A 17,159-nucleotide genomic window follows, 5' to 3' on the forward strand; every position below is an offset into this window, starting at 1 on the left:
GACCTTGGCTCCTTATCATTTCAGCCTCTGCAGAGGTCCACTTATTGAAATCTGTCTGAAATTAAGTCACAGGGATAAAATGGGTTTCATTACAACATTAGAAAATTTTGCCCAAGAAAATAAATAAATATTTTTTGTACTTTTATGAGAATTCTCTCACAGCTTGCAAAGTGTATAGGTATGTAGCAGCATGATGTTCAGTTCATGTCTATTCAGTATAACTCTAGACAGCTTTAAAATGTCTTTTGTCACCTCTTGTTCAGAAAGATGTACAAGAAGTAAGCAGGATGAAGAAATTTTAGCTCAACAGCTGTAGTCAGGCCATCCTCAGGGGGATATGCTGAAAATTGTCCTCTTATGCAAACCTCTCTTGAAACTTCAGAATGGCTGGAAAACTTCCAAAAGTCTTTTCAATATTTTTGTGTTTCCCTATTATTTTTGGCATCATATATTTCCGTAGTGCATACATTTAATTTTCGTTTTCTGCCTGATAGCTCCAGCATTTTATACTTAGTGGGCTAATCAAACAACATTGGTCAGTACTGGGAAGAGATGAGTGTGCTATATGTCTCTTTCTCTCCCCACTCTTAACACTGGTTTTTCCTTTGCAAAAATGTACCAGATAAAGCACAAACCAGGATGTGGGGTTGAGAAATATTACACAATGGGTCCATAGCACCAGTGATTCAGTCATCTGTCAGCCTGATAAATGGATTAGTGTAAGAGGTGTTCCAGTGGGGAAATGAAGCCCATAGGGCTTCCAGCTAATTATATTTAAGTTGTTTAGTACTGCTGGGAAGCAGCATCCAGGCAATTACTGAAAGCTTTGATGCAGTGTGCACTATTAGAGTGTGGGTTCAGAAACTCATTACCCTTTCGTGCTTCTGTTGGATGGATTCTAGGAAACTGACATGAAACAGAGAGCAGGAATCAATAACTAGAAAGGCATTTTAGTTCGCTTCTGATCCATTTCCTGATTCAGCAACTTCTAGCCTAGAGCATTTCATACAATTGCTATAATGTAAGGAGGAAAATGTGACTTAAATATATTAATTATCACATATATATACATCTTGTTACAGTGATGTGATGTGTAACTGAGGTTCCACCCAAGATGAAGTTTCAAAAGGTGTTTCAGGGACAAGCTGCTCCTCTAGCACCATGCCCATGTCCAAAGTACCTGCCATCTCTGCTCCTCCAAAGCTGATTGCAGTAATTTCTCCTAAAGCCTGACCCTGCAGTGTTTATTGATGCCTCTGCAGCATCAAGATTGTATTACCATGGTGCCCATGGACCTTCAAAATTTCTTGGAAGCTACACCTAACCCGCAACAAAACTGATTATATTGGCTACACATGTTAAACCTTGTTTAAGAGAATTGTACTGGCTCTGTCTTTGCCATGAGCTGCAGTTCTCCTTACTGATGCACCTTGGGAAAACTCTACAGGCTTTGGGTCATTCAGACATGGAAAACAGCAAATCCTTTCAGTGTAGTGCTCTGCAGTTGGGCACCTCCAAGGTGTGCATGCTGAAAGCAGTGTAGTATTTGTACAACTGGGGGCCAAAGACTTCAGAGTTCATTCCTTACCTTAGGCTGCCAGATCTACTCAGGGCAAAAGTTACAGGAATTCATCAAAATCGTGTGGTTTTCTTTTTAAGCTTGCACTCGCTTTTAAATCTGGTAATGGTGACTGCTAGGGCAGTGCAGACGAGGCTGCATTTCTTCTTTCTTGTTTCTTCCTCTTTGCTTTTGCCTGAGGTAGAGCTGAATAGGCAAATGAGAGTATTACAGTTCAATGCTTCTGAAAGGGATAATTCTTTCCCACCTACCTGCACTATCACAAAATTAATAATTAAACTCCTTTCTTTATATTTCATCACAACAGTCCTAGACTGTGGGGTTTGTTTCATGTTTAAAAAGTTCAGCAGAAATCTCATGAGTTACTGTCAAGAGAGCAGTTTGGGGGTTTGGTTTTTTTGAAATCTGTACTTGTTAATTAGAAGAATGAAATTTGGCTTGCCTGGGGGTTGGTAGGATAAATCTTGTGCTATTTGATACTCACATGTCTTTCTGATAACAAGAGTATCAGAACTGCTGTGTTGTTGGCCACAGCACCTGTGAATCTGGCCATGTACTGCAAAAAGTCCTCTTACAGCAGTGAGCATTTCCAGTCTTGGTGCTGGGTTTGGTTGCTGACAGCCAAGCTTTTCATAAATCCATTATTAGCACTGAAAGTTCTGGTCTATAAAATAATGGTAGATAACTCATGTGTCTCCTGTGAAACTCTTACATGTGATAGAGAAAATATCTTCTACACTCAAATACACAGCTGAAGCAGAAAAAAGCTAAAGCTGTCAAAGTGTCTGTGCAGGCAAAGTGCTGACAGTGGTAGATGATTTTGAGAATTGTTGCTGTCAATTCCAGTCTGGCTCCAAGACTGGTTGGATTGAGTCACTGCTTGGGCTGTGAAGAGTTAATTTGTCTTGTAAAAGGGGTAGCATGATATAGCCAAGTTACCGAGACAGTGCTTCTGAAATTCTTAATTTCATGATGTCCACTAGTTTCGACAGAGTTAGTTAAGATGAAACATGAGAAGAGTTTCCACCTGCTGTTTTGTTTTCCCTTGAGAGGCTTGCTTCAAAGGGGCAGCCCAGGCTCTGTGAGTTGCACCTGAGGAAAGGCTTTCAAGGCTTAAGTATTTTAAGTTTTTGTGGGAAGATGTGGGTTATTTCTGAGGGTATTTTTGTTGCTTTGGCTGAGATACTACCATGGGGAAGCTTTTTGCACTAGTACTTTAATGAATATTTATTTTTAGCATTGATTTTCAGATTTCTAACTGACTCTAGACTTTACTTCATCAAATCTGGGCATTAATCTATGGTATATTTAAAATAAAACAATCTCTCATAGCTTCCTTTAGAAGAAGCAGCTGTGGGGCAATAATAGATACATAAGTGTCTACAGCAGGAATTTTTTATCATAGCAAGACATAAACTGGTTTATTTACTCTGTAAGACCTTAGGGCAAATTCATTAATATTCAGAGATTGTGTGGGTTTTTCTGAACAGAGATTGCAGATCTAGTGCATAGGTACTCATTGGAAACATGATGGAGCAGCCCAGCACATTGTGTTGTGTTGTGCTGAAGATGATGGTCCTGCTTTCTGCTCCATGTGTCTGCAGTGTTATCCACGATCCTTGTACACACAAATTGCTGGTCCTGCCCCATGGGAGCCACAGCTGGGGTTGTTCTGCTGTGATTGTGTTTATACATTATGTTAATCCATAAAGAAACTAAAACCCCAGCACATCGCCAGGAGCTTGAATGTTGAAATGTTCTCTTCTCTTGAATGTTGAAATGTACACTTTTTAGAAATTGTTTTAGAAAATGCCTTTTAGGTTATTTTTTGCAGAAGGTTTGCATAATTTATGATGTCCTGTTATAGTCTTCTGTACAGTCATGGTATACTTCCGTATAGTATAGTACAGTATAGTATACTCTACTCCACCAGGAGTAGTTTGAAAATGTTGAAGCTGTTTATCAATTTGAAAGAGAGCAAAATATTGTACACTAGGTATCCTGCATTTCTTTCCCAGAGAAATAATGCAGTCCCTGCTTTTGGAATTCAGTGTCTTTTGAAGATGGCCTATTTAGCATTTAAACTTTCCTGTGCCTTTAAAGGCCCAAAGGGAGTGGGATAATAAATTAGTTACCCAGTTAATATTTTTTTCATTATGAAAGAGTTAAGAGAAATATGCTGAAATAGGATAGTAATGGCAGTGGTTTGGTTTCTCCTCATCTGTATTGTTTTGTAAAAAGAAATGAAATTATTTATCTGAAACTATGCAGAAATAGTACTTAAACAGAAATCAGATTGGAAAAATATTAAGCAGCTAAATGTATTTAGAGGAATTGAGTAGAAGTCATTAGAACATCATCTAAAATGATGTGACTGATTATTCCAAGTTTAATTAAAGAGTAAAACAACTGTACTGTTTATGTGCCCTTACCCCAGCCACCTGCGCAGCCACTAATTTCAAGTGCCTCCTATAAATCTGGCCCCCAGTTTCAGTTTCCTAAAGTCCCTCAGGTGCCTGAAAAAGGAAATCTACGTGTGAAGCAGAGGATAAATGCACTGTTTGGTCTGTGCCCCACAAAGGGCAGCACCACATTCAGCCTTCCTTTAAGGAACATCCCTTCATTGGCTCCTCGGTGCCAATGGTGCTGTGCAGTTTGTCCCTGGCACGGGGCTGGTCCTCTGCCCTGCCCTGGCCAGGGCAGGAAAGACCTCAGTGCTTCTCTGTAAGCTAAGCTGGCACTGGGGACAGACACAGGGCGGGTGGTGACTTATTTCATTCATCAGCTGCCCACGTGGGAAGTGGTGCCAGGGTTTTCCATAGATTTGCTTCACAGAGGTTGTGTCCAATGGAGGGGCTGAGAGATAAGGAGATCAAGGGAAGTGTTTGCTTGGGTTGACTAATGTGTTTTCAAACATAGTGCAAATCCAAAGTCAAACCTTGTGTACCAGATGTACAATTAGTAAAAAGGAAAGAATTTTTTAAACTTTTATTTCTGGTTGATATTTAAACATAGTTACATTTCTTGACACTTAGCAGCCCAAGGCATAGATTAGCAACAGCACCAATGCTAGCTAAATTAAGACATCCAATAACTTTCCTATCTTTTGCTAAAGGGGTGAAATTTTTAAGCTTGCTCACTGTGACACCAGTGTAGCCTTTAGGCCATAACTTGGTTTTATTTCCTTTTCTTCTTCCTTTGTCCCTTTGCAAGAAGCCCATGTTACCTGTGTGCCCTCAGTGAGGCTGCTGTTGCAGGGACAGAGCTGTGAGCAAACTGCTGTGAGGCCACAGCAGCTCCTGGATGTTAGCTGAGATGGGGAACTGCTTGGCTAACCCACTGAAATACCACACTAAGAAGGTTTTTCTGCCCAGAAAGCTTACTGTCCACAGGGACAGGACTGGCAAGTAGTTAATAACATGAAGCACTGTGTTTATTGCTCCCTGCACAGATTGAGAGAGCATCATTTGTCTTGCCTGCCTTCAGTCATCTGACTGATGCCCCAAGTGACCCTTGTGAAGAGAGCTCCTGCTGCCACTCTTCTGTGACTGAGTCCTTTCATCTCATGGGGGACAGAGTAAGCTTCCTAAGTTAGAAGTCAGAGTGTTATTCCAGCAGAAGTTAGCCCACCTGTCTCTGGAAGGATGGCAGTAGTTGTGTGACTCCACGTGGCTTGAACACACACTCCCTCTCTCACTTTGTATGTGTGTCACTAAGTGTTTGCTGGCACCAGCAGCTCAGCATGCACAGTGCTCATCACCACCCAGTGCTTTAGTTACAAAACCAGAAAATTGGTTTTCATCATAATATATTTAATTTATGAGCAGGAAAGGATGGCTACAGCACCCAGGCTCCCTTTCTCTGTATTGCAGACTTGGTCTATCTGTATGGAACAGAGTAACTTTTGTATGACTGCGGGATGTCTTGTGTTTTCACAAAAATTCGTCTTCTGGGAAAGTTCCACTAAAGTTTGGCATCAACCGGTGAAGAATCTCTGCATTCTCCTTTGGATAGTTGCACTAATGGTTAGTCACAGGTGATGGAAAGCATGTGCTTTATTTCTCATTTGAACTTCTTGTCAACTTCCAGATGCTGATTTGTTTTCTGCAAACTGTTTACTAGATTAACAAGCCAGTTGGTGCTTGGTATATTCTCCCAAGGAAAATACTTAGGTGATGTAATCACTTAGGATCATCTTTTTTTTTTTTTTTTTTGTTATAAACTATACCAGTGGAACTCTCCAGATATTTCATATAATAGTACTTTGTACCCTGTTCTCATCACTTTTGCAGCTGTATTCTGTGATCTCTGGTGATGGATTATTTTTCAATTTCTTCGTAAATTGTGAATTACTTATCCTACTGTAAGTAATTATAGGTTGTAATGCTAATATTACAAACGAATGTTAAAAGGAACATTTTTGTCTTTGCCTGCTGTTTATTTCAAATCTCATATTAGTATTTACTTCTGTATGAAATTGGATTTGGAGAAACTCTCATTGTTGAGTAAAACATTGTGGGTAGGGCCATATGATACCATATGATTATTGTAATTATCAATATATGTATGTTCTAACCCAGTCATCAGAGGTGATGTGTAAATTTTAAGCCTCACTGACACTTACAGGTAATAAAATTATAATAATCACATCTTTTTGCCTCCAATATGTCTCTTTCACTTTACTTTTCATTTTTTCAGTTAGAGCTGGTATTTGCCAAAAAGTTGTCTTGCAAGGTAACCAAAGCTGGCCTTATCAAAGGATGTGATTATCTCTTCCAGCCTGTGTTAGCATTGCTGCCTGCCCTGCTGCCTCCTGCCTCTCCAGCATTATAGCCAGATGAATAGCCTTTGAGTGATTCTGTCACTGATAGAAACCACCCATGATCCAGTTTGTAAGATTTGTAAACAGAACAAATGAAAACATAACCCAACCAGTTCACAATTATGACAGAAAGCATTAATAGAACTTCTTCAATAACCCTGATTTATCCACAGTGCTACAGTAGGAGTATCTGGTATTCTGCAGCGTCCTTTAAACTCCATGAATCTTGCAGAAGCCTTCATTCCAGATGAGCCAGTTATTTCCCTGCTATTTCACATGAGAGCAGCCTCAGTACGTGTTACTTACTGTTGCATAGCATAATGTAGGGGTATTGAATAGAGATAATTTTATTGTAATAATACTCTTAAAAATTTTCCCATAAGGCATGGGAAATCCTCTAATTGTTGCTTGGATTTTCAGATTTTATATTTACACACAGTTATGCTGCTTGAGTATATTGTATTTTACCTAAACTTAACACGCTTTGCAGGAAAAGTGAGATGGGAGACAACTTGTTGGTGCTGCAACCCTGGCAGTGCTCAAGGCCAGGTTGGATGGTCCAGGTTTCCTGATGATGTGTTCAAATATGTTATATATTAAATTGATTATGTCATTAAATGATGCTTAATGTATAGTTGTTGTGGTTTAACTTTAGCTGGTAACTAAGTACCACACAGCCACTCATTCCAACCCCCTACTCACCCCATTGGGATGGGGAGGAAAAAAGTCTAGTGGGAGGTGTCCCTGACCATGGCAGGAGGGTTGGAATGAGATAATCTTTAAGTCTCTTCAAACCCCAGCCAGTCAATGATTCTATAATTGGAAAGAAAAAAAAAAAAAAAAGATGAGCTGGAGAGATGAGAACAGTCAACTCAGAATGCCATCTGAGAATTAGGTGGTTAGATATGTAGCCACATAGATGAGGATTTATATGCATTCAGTAGACTAACTCAGAAAAACTGTAAATGTCCAGCTGATGTATTGCAAATAGTTTGGGATGCTTCAGTAGGCAAGTGTTGTCCCTTGTGTAGTCATTCACCTTTGATTAGGATAGATGTAACTCTTTCTGAAGTGACTATTGTATTTGGTTAGATGGTGTATTTATATCACAATGAAGTAAATGAGAACATGTTGTAGTACTACAGACTGAGAATTAGAACTGGATTTATGTAAGCTTTTCCTGATGATGTGTTCAAATATGTTATATATTAAATTGATTGCATCATAAAATTATACTTAATGAATAGTTGTTGTGGTTTAACTTTAGCTGGTAACTAAGTACCACACACAGCCACTCGCTCCATCCCCCTACTCACTCCACTGGGATGGGGAGGAAAAAAGTAAAACCCGTGTGTTGAGATAAGATGGGTTTAATAATGGAAATAAGTAATTAATAAGTAAAATATAATATAATTGTAATATTAATAAATATAATAATGATTAAAAGGGAGATAACAAACCAAGAAAGAGAAATAAAGCCCAAAAAGGACAAGTGGTGAGTAATACAATTGCTCACTGCCTGCTGATGGCTGCTCGCAGCCAGCTCCCCCCAGTTCATATGCTGGCTGTGACATTGTATGGCATGGATTGGCCACACCATGACAGCTGTCCCAGCTGTGCTCCCACCAGCTTCTTGTGCACCTGCTCACTGGCAGAGCATGGGAAACTGAAAATCCCTGACTCAGTGTGAGCACTGCTCACCTACAGCTAAAACATCACTGTGTTACTGACATTACTGTCATACTGAGTCTGAAATACAGCACTGTACCAGCTGCTGGGAAGAAAATGAGCCCTATCCCAGACAAAACCAGGACAATAGTTTTCAAAGCTGTCAGACATTTGTGTGGAAGAGGATAATTAATTTTAAAAGTCTCCTATGGCTATCTCATTTCACTTTACAGCATTTAATTATTAAATTATGTAGACAAAAATTGAGCATAAGACCTAAAGCTTGAAATGGAAGAATAAGAAGCTAGTCGATGTATGTGGTGCTTGAATGAGAAAGGCAATAAGAAATCAGGCTTTACTCATCGTGCTTGTTGGCAGGCTTGGAAAAGTCTCCAGATAGGTTTATTATTGCAGATGAATGCCAGGCTGTCTTTCATGTTTGATTGTCATAAATGCTTGCCTTCAGCCTTGCCCCAAGAACATTCAAGAAGGTGACTTGTTTTGCCTACTTATTTCTTGCACAGAGGTGATGCTCCATCAGTTTCCCACTGGAGGCTCTCTGAGGGAGCATTTTGTGTGTCCCACTGTTCTGAGGCAGCACGCTGCCGTTCCAGTCCTGTGCTCAGCAGTGGCTCTTGGGTGGATTGCTTGCTGCTGTTATACTTGACCAGAGGGGCTGAAAATTGTTGAGTCAAGCTCATGGTATATTTGAATTCTTCCAAGCTCCTGAAAAAGTGCATGGCTTTGCAAAGTGCTCAAATACTGTGTGTCACTGGGGACTGCCCTCACCTTTCTAATTCTTTTCATGATGGCTGTTGGGTTCTTTCCCTTTACAGTTCAGCTGAAGCTCCTAATCTGGGAGCTCAGACCTTGGCGAATGCCAGAAGCAGAGGGAGTCAAGTGCTTGTGTTTTGCTGAGGTGATGGACACTGGTTTGACGGGTGCCCCTGTCTCTGTTGCAGCCCCCTCATGTGTCAGTTGCAGTGATCTCCATGGTAACTCAAACCCCCAGACTCTGGACAGCAGCCTGCGAGGAGCAGCATTCAGCAGCTCAAGGGTCTCACGACCAGGTAAGCCAAAAGGAATCACCAAATAAGAGCTCACCTATGGTGTGCCACTTCTGTCCTGTCAGGTTTTTCCTTGGTGAAGCCACCCAGGCAGTCAGGCCCTGTGCACACAGGTGATGATGGACTCCCACCAGTGTTGTCACTTAAACCTGTGACAGTCCAGCTCTTTTGAGCAGATGCATTTGACAAAAAGTCTGCATTTGTTCAGGGTTGGTTTTTAAGATACAGATTGAAGAAGCAAAACAAAGAAATACTGTACAATTCTTTAAGTGGCTTTGGTCTTAAGTAATTGCTATGGTAGGAAATAACCCCAAAACATATCAACAGTAAGACCTGTCGTGCCACTGTACCTACTCCACCATCACTACTGCCCAAGCTGGAACTTGTGGTCTGAGCAATCCTATTGTCCTGCAGTAGTTCAGAGACAGCTTCTTGTTCGTGTAACATTCATTGGTTCTCTGGAGCATTTTCAAATCGCTGCTGTGCTCTTTCCACGTGAGTTTCTGTGCTAATAGCAGCATGTGGGGCATTCTGGTTAACATCTTAAGGATTTACAGAATTCTTCCTCTTTTTTTGTGAATAATGGAGAAAGAACAAGATGTTTGCCATTTTGGGAAAACAGTGCAGACACTATAGAGCTATATTCACTACTCCAGTACCACTGATGCTGTTGGCTAGGGTAGTATCTCTGGTCTTATGCACTTACATGTGTGGGAAGTTGATTACTTCCTTTTGTTGTCAGGCTTCACTGTCATTTGTATTGAGTTGTTTCTGTGCCATTAAGATTGTATGTATTTCCTAAGTCTCTGGCTTCTCTGCACTGTTTTCTGGGTATTACCTGCATTGTTTCTTGCTTCCTACATAAGTCCACTTGGCTGTAATACACTGTGCCCATCAGACAAAGAAATCCGTATTATGCTGGATAACAATTTGCTACCTTTACTGACCAGTTTGACAATTTTTGTGCCATTACTGCCATCAACAGTATTTACTTCTGTATCATTGATGATACTCTTAAATAGTATTGAGTAAGTACTGGATGATTTTGTTAGAGGAATGTAGAGCACTTTTTCAATTGTTATTTCCTGGTAACAGCTACTTTTTCATATGTTAATCACATCTCATGATACTGATAATAATTTCTTACTCCGAGTATTGTGTGGCTGTAAGGTAAATACCATTTAAAAGTCTGTGTGTTTCATTTATGGAATAACATCTGCTGACCAGAGTTTGCAACTATATCAGATGATTAAATAAAATCTCTATTTTGTGTAGCAAATTTCTGTAAAATGGTGTTGACTGGCGTCAGTTTTGTTCATATAATTTCCCAGTGAATTTATCCTTTGGAAGTTCAATGGTTATTTTGCCTGAGATTAGTAATGGCATAGAGCTCTATAATTACTGAGATCATACTGCTTACCATCCTCAACCATTAGCAAAAAATGCTAGCAGTCTTACTGAATTTCTCTGGTGCTCCAAAATGTATTGAAAATTAGCATCATTGAAATGATCCTCTCACAAACATTTTGAACACTTTTAAGGCACAAACTATCGCAGTGTACTAATTTAAAGTTGACTTTTAACATTCATTTTGGTTACTAACAGCCTCCTTATCCCTAAAAATGCTTTTCTTCTACTTAGTATATGTTGCTTGTTTGGGGGTTTTTTGTGTATTCCTTGTTTGTATTCCTTCAAAACATGAATCTCAGGTTGGAGGTCTTGTGCTGTTTCATTTAGCCTGATTTTCCCATTAGAATTAGCTTCACTGGGTTTTCAAGTATAATCTGTATTTCAAGCTAATTACACCCTTAACCCAGAATGGGAGTATGATTTTTTTTGCCACAGGTTGCCTTTTTTGGGTTATTTAATCATTACCTTTGGTCCCTGGTGGCAGTGGGGAAGTGAGAGCTCTGCACATTTTTACCCTTGTACTTTCTCCCAAGTGCAAATTTTTTCCCTAGTTTACTAGGCTAATGAACTTCCCTGCTTGCTATTAACTAAACTGTTTCAAATACCAAAATTGTAATTACTCTCCTGGCCTGTGCATTCAATATGTATTCTAGCAATTAAATTTGGGAGTGCCTGATGAGTTACTACTGACTGCATGGCATTTCTACTGACTTCTCTCAGATGAATGACCTTCACAGTTCTTTTTGTGTTTCACAAACACATGCTTAAGCAGATCATCCAGTTCTCTGATACAGTTTGGTGGTTTGCTTTATCTCAAATTGCAAGAGTACTTTCCTTCTGGGCTCTGCTAGCATGTTGTCTATATGAATTCAAGACCTTGACATCCTGAATTATCAATAATTTTGAGGAATAATGGTGCTAATAATGTAGAGAACCATCTTCTAGACCTTTGTCTGGCTCTTAGTGGAGATGTCCCCAGCAGTTAGAATGATCAGTATTGTTAACTGTTGTTGGTCTGATAGGTGTGACAATGGTAAGAGGTCAGCTTTATCAGGATCATGTGGGATATGTTATGGGAATGACAGTATTTTGACTAGAAAACCTTGTAAAAAGCAAAATAAAGCAAAGAGATGAGGTGAAATTCGATGTCAAAATATGAAAGTTTGGGGAAGTTCAGTTTGAAAAAGTAGGAAAGGTAGGTGTATGCACATGATACCTAGGAATAAACAGGTCATCTTTTCCTAGTTATATGTTTCTTATATGAATTAGTTACTTTGAATTTAAGAATAAAATAGATAGGATGTAGTGGAAAGTACTTCAAATGTATCAGCATATCAACAGATTTCTGTTGTTCAAAGAGCTTGGAATAAGTGCAGTTTAGGAATATCACAAATGAAATGTGGTAGTGCAAGGTGTGACTGTTGGTAGAAGTGCAGAGGCACAGATTAATATAAAAAAATGTTCTTTTTTATTTTTAAATTTCCAGAACAGTATTTTTTCAGAAGCATTCATTTGGTGTGATTGAGAAGAATGTTCCATTATCCATAAGTTAGCATTGACATACCTTATTTTGAAGAATGTCTTCTTTTTGCATAAGAAGAACACTGCATTTTATACAAAGAAAATAAGAGAAACTATAAGCAAAAAGTTTGCTTGCAAATGCATGATTCAGAAAAGTACCATAATACCCCCATGCATATTGTTCTGTACACAGCTTTTATAATTTTTTTACAGTTACTAATTTTAAATTTTTTTTTCAATTTATTTAGAGCTTCATAAGTTATATTGCACAGGCATAGGGTACAGAGATTTGTACCCTATGCCTGTGCAATATAACTGTTGGCACCTGATCCCACCAAATAATTTTATTAGTCAGTTAGATTTATGGAGTAGAAAATCAAACTGCTTTTAAACAATATCCTTTATAATTCTGAGGTTTAATTAATAAACTCTGTATTGATTTTGTTTTCTAACATCGTTCCTCAAATGCTGCCATCAAATAATATTGCACCCGAGTGTGTACACATGAACTATTCAGGGAGTGGTTTTTCTTAAAAGTCTAATGGCATCATAACTGTTCACTGAAAAATAGTTAACTGTTGTAATAATATTTTGTAAATAAGCATATTTTAAAAGAACATGAACATTCTTTAAATTTGCGGCTGTTTCATGGCTGAAGTAGAGTTTTATTTGTATATTCCCTGGTACTTCTCTTGCTGCTTGGTGAGTCATGGTTAACTGAACTCTGATTTTATTAATGAACTATTAATTAGTACTTTTTAGACTATCAACTAAGTCAGAAAAAAGTATATCTAGCTGGAACAAGGACCCAGCTTGTGGTAGAGAGATGAAATTACTATTCCAGTCATGGCTAACTTCTGAAATATTTGCTTTGAGCCTTTCTCTTACTCAGTACAGTTTCAAACTACTGCTGGTGGAATAAAATTATTGTGCTGCTTTTTTTTTTTTAAATCTTTTGTCTTTAAAACAGCTAAGGTTTCAAGGAAGGTTTTCAATGATAGTAAAGAGGATGCTAGCATTGCAAATTGAGGTGGCAAAATGCCTTATCCTTTGATTTTTAAACTAAGCTGGTGATTATTTAAGGCCTAGCTCAAACCTTGTAGGACTGAACTGTGATAATCCCATACTCTGCTATTTGATTTGTAGAGCACATTATTGTACCACATCCACCGTGCCAGTCACTTGAAAGTGCTAATAAGAAGTATGCAAAGTGGGAAAAGGCAGGTTTTGTTGTAGTCATTAATAAGTATATATTTAGTTCAGCTAGAGTGCCAGCTGCAGTGAAAGGTTCATACCTTGATGGGCAAACACCATGCCACAAGGAGGGGAAGTGGAACTGTGCCATGCCCAAAACTGCTCCTCTGAGTTTGCCCAGCAAAGACTTCACACAGGGCAACAATGCTTTTTCATCCACCCAAAGGCTGCTCAGCTTGTCTGGGCAGAGCTGCAGAAATACACCCAGGTCAGTGAATTCAGCTTGGGCTGCAGCACTCCTGGGAAGCTCAGGTGTGTGTTTCTTTGGACTGGCACGGGGCACACAGTGAGTGGGCAGGCACTGGGCACACACAGTGTGCAGGCACTGGGCACACACTCAGTGTGCAGGCACTAGGCACACACTGAGTGTGCAGGCACTGGGCACACACTCAGTGTGCAGGCACTAGGCACACACACAGTGTGCAGGCACTGGGCACACAGTGAGTGGGCAGGCACTGGGCACACACAGTGTGCAGGCACTGGGCACACAGTGTGTAGCACTGGGCACACACTGAGTGTGCAGGCACTGGGCACACAGTGTGCAGGCACTGGGCACACTCAGTGTGCAGGCACTGGGCACACAGTCAGTGTGTAGGCACTGGGCACACACTGAGTGTGCAGGCACTGGGCACACAGTGAGTGTGTAGCACGTTCTGGACATACAGTGCCTTCTGCAGCCTGCCTCTGATGAGGGACTGTGTGAGTGCAGTAAATCAGGTGCTTCCCAAACACAGCTAGGACAGTTTTCCTCTGAAGACAAATAGGATTTTCTGCTTTTTAAAGGTTGATTCAAACAAAGCTTTTATTTTAAACTGAATTATTTTACCACATCATGCTGTAGAAATGGAATTACTACAGGCAGTCTAGTCAAACATGCTCCTGAATAATTTGAATGTCTCAAGCAGCCATCTCAAGTGAAAACAGGACAGGTAATATAATTGTGTTTTCAATAAGTTGTTAATTAAGCCTTGGAGATGCACAGGATCTGTATTTCCATTTACATTTTTGTATGACCTTGTTCCTATCTGAGCTTCTTTGATTTAATGGAGGATGAATATAATTGATGGATAAACATACTATTATATACATAGTACATGCTGAAAATTTTGCCCAATATACAGATTTAAATCAGTTAATTTCAGAAGAAATTCCATCTTCAAGCAGCTTGTGAACATTTTCACCTGGTATTTTCCTGTCTGGTCGTCACACTAAATGCTGTAAATGAAGAGAAATAAAATCATTATTTTTTCTCAAAAGTTTACATAATGTAGAGTTGAAAGTTAAGTGTCGTTCTTCAGTGTAAACTGGAGATATTTCAGGTATAATTAATCAAAATGGATTTGCTAACGTGGTCGTCACTGATACTGTGTTTTTATTTTCGCACTGAGATCACAGCTTCACACTTGGCTTTGTAATCAAGGACCTTGGTCCAAGCTTGATTTTTTTCAGAACTGTGAATACAGTGATTAGGAAAGTGTCTGTAATGGCATATTTGAAGAGTGAATGATCACCACAGAAAAAGCTGAGGTGATTTAAGGTATCACAGAGCCCACACCTGAGCTGCAAAAGCAGAGCACTCAAGTTCCCTGACTGTTTTTAGTGCAAAGTCCATTCCCAGCCAGCTCTTAGTGAAATATCTTAAAATGACCAGGAAGTTCCAACTTTAAAGAATGCAAGAAGAGATCAGTGTAGCTCTGGTTCAGCTGTCAGGGACAGTGAACTCCAGGTAAGGAGCAGAGGCAAACAGCTGCAGCACGCCTGGTTTTACACCAGTACCACCATTTTTGCAGTAGGTCTCAAAACAGTCTTTTATTGACTTGCCCATAGCCTTTGAATAATTTCTGCTGTGTTCAGACCTTCACATGTGAGCTGGCTAGCCAGGGTTCTGTAGTGCTGGATCTTCTAATAAATGGTTCTGGTGATTGGGTTAATGTGGAGATTGAGCACCTACTCAGAGAATACTGGGGGGACAGGGAAGGCACTCTCCCAAACATCTCTGTTGTAACAGAACAAAGTGGGTTTATGATTTTTGTTATATCTGAAATGGTTAACATTTTTTATTGGTTGTTCTGTGAGCTACAATGTGATTTAGCAAGCATCCCAAATGTCTGTAACATGAATTGTGTTTATCGTCAGCCTAAATCAGTTTAAATAAGATTAGTTCAACTGATGCATGCACAAATTAATTTTCCCTTTTATCTAACCAGCTTGCAGTCCTAATAAACAGAATAATCAATCATAGCTGCCTTCATCTATAGCATGATTGTATATCTCTGATCAAGAGAATGTAAAATAATTTCTCTCTAGTCTCTATTTAGTTCCCCCTGTAATCAAGGCTTCTGGATATAATGATTCACCTTAATAATTTTTACATTCATTGATTGATAAAAAAAAAAGATTTTTCTTTTTAGTTTGTATGTTTAAAGGAAGATTACATTCAACATTGTAAAACTAATTTTAAATATATATATATATATATACTTTTATAAATATATATAAAATTATATATACTTTTTTATTACGAAATATCTTATACTTTTAAAAGTATAAGATATTTTTGTTTCTCTGCTACACAAAAGAATGCCGGTCTGACTCAGAGAACTCTCTGTAAACACAATGCTTTGAACAGTTTGTACTGTGTACTCATCCTTTTCAGTAATAGCTGGTTTGAGGCCACTGGCATCTTTCTTACTGATTGAAGTGAGTCCAGGACTCTGGCTAGACATTTTCTCTCTTCATTGAATTATAAAGTGCCTAGCAAAACCTGAGGTTAGCTTTGTGTGAGATGCTAGAAAAAGCTGAAACAATTAAAACTTCCCTTTAGGTCACTGGCCTTCAAATGGTGCTTTAACTTTTATGCTGAACTATTTACACTAAATATCAAATGTCTTTAATATTTTAATTTTATATATATATAATATGTCACACATTTAGTGGTGCTTATGTCTAAATAGGCAATTATGAAAAATATATAGTGTGCAAAACATGACATTTATTTACAGTCACATTTTACAGCTTCATAGTGCAATTTTACCTTTGGTAACCAATTCTGCCTCTTGAAACTGCAAAATGCATCAAGGAAACCTTATGTTTTCAGAGGTTTATCTCAAAATGCAAGTTCAATATGTCCCATTAAGTGCAGTTGATTCTATTAGGAAAACAGCAGTCTGTATGAAAAAATATTCCTATTGTAGTAGTTATTGGCAATTTCTGGACTGCTAGTTTAGAAATACTGTTCCAGGTCAAGGTATAGCAAGGAGTTGACATTGAGAGGAATCTTTTCCTCTATATTAAAAATAGAGCGTCATTATTAAAAAAAAAAAAAAAATCTTTTACTGGCACAAAAGAAGGGTGAAATACACCTTTTTGAATAAACATTGCAATATGGCCTTAAACAACAGTGTGTTTTCTTGTTCCTTATGTGTTTCCATTCCGTGAATAGAGATATTAAATATCTTTGGTCATTTAAGGGTCAATAATTTGCTTCAAAATTTGACCTCAAATGTAAATTAATCTCATGTTTAAAAATAAATTACATCAGGTTTTAGAACAATAACCTCATTTTGCACTTCTAGTTTCATGCCCTTTTTTTTTTTTTTTGCAAATTATTTTTTACGTCAAAAGTTCAGCTGTGTTAAAATATGACTAAATCTAAACTTAGTATCTGGAATGACATGAGGTCTTTCCAGCCATGTTTTCACAAAACATTGCCTCAAACATTTCCAGATAAATTATTTCATTCCAATATTTTGTTTTCTTCCCTTCTTTTAAAGAACTCCAGGTTTTTGTCAAGCTATTAATCATAGCTGGATGACTCTGTTTTAAACAATTGAGTTGA

At 38.6% G+C, this 17,159-nt stretch overlaps 1 protein-coding gene across 2 annotated transcripts in view; it reads left to right on the forward strand.

Moving 5' to 3' along the window:
* TBL1X (transducin beta like 1 X-linked) overlaps window positions 1–17,159 on the forward strand; it is a 193,346-nt gene that overhangs the window by 95,515 nt on the left and 80,672 nt on the right. The window contains exon 3 of one of the 2 annotated variants that reach the window (XM_059839727.1): window positions 9,032–9,139. The exons of the other annotated variant lie outside the window; for it this stretch is intronic. The gene's annotated coding sequence lies outside the window, so the exon portion shown is untranslated. The remainder of the gene's footprint in view (window positions 1–9,031; window positions 9,140–17,159) is intronic. 2 annotated transcript variants of the gene reach the window in all.

This window comes from Haemorhous mexicanus, chromosome 2 (genome assembly GCF_027477595.1).
Source record: "Haemorhous mexicanus isolate bHaeMex1 chromosome 2, bHaeMex1.pri, whole genome shotgun sequence".
Lineage (NCBI taxonomy): Eukaryota > Metazoa > Chordata > Aves > Passeriformes > Fringillidae > Haemorhous > Haemorhous mexicanus.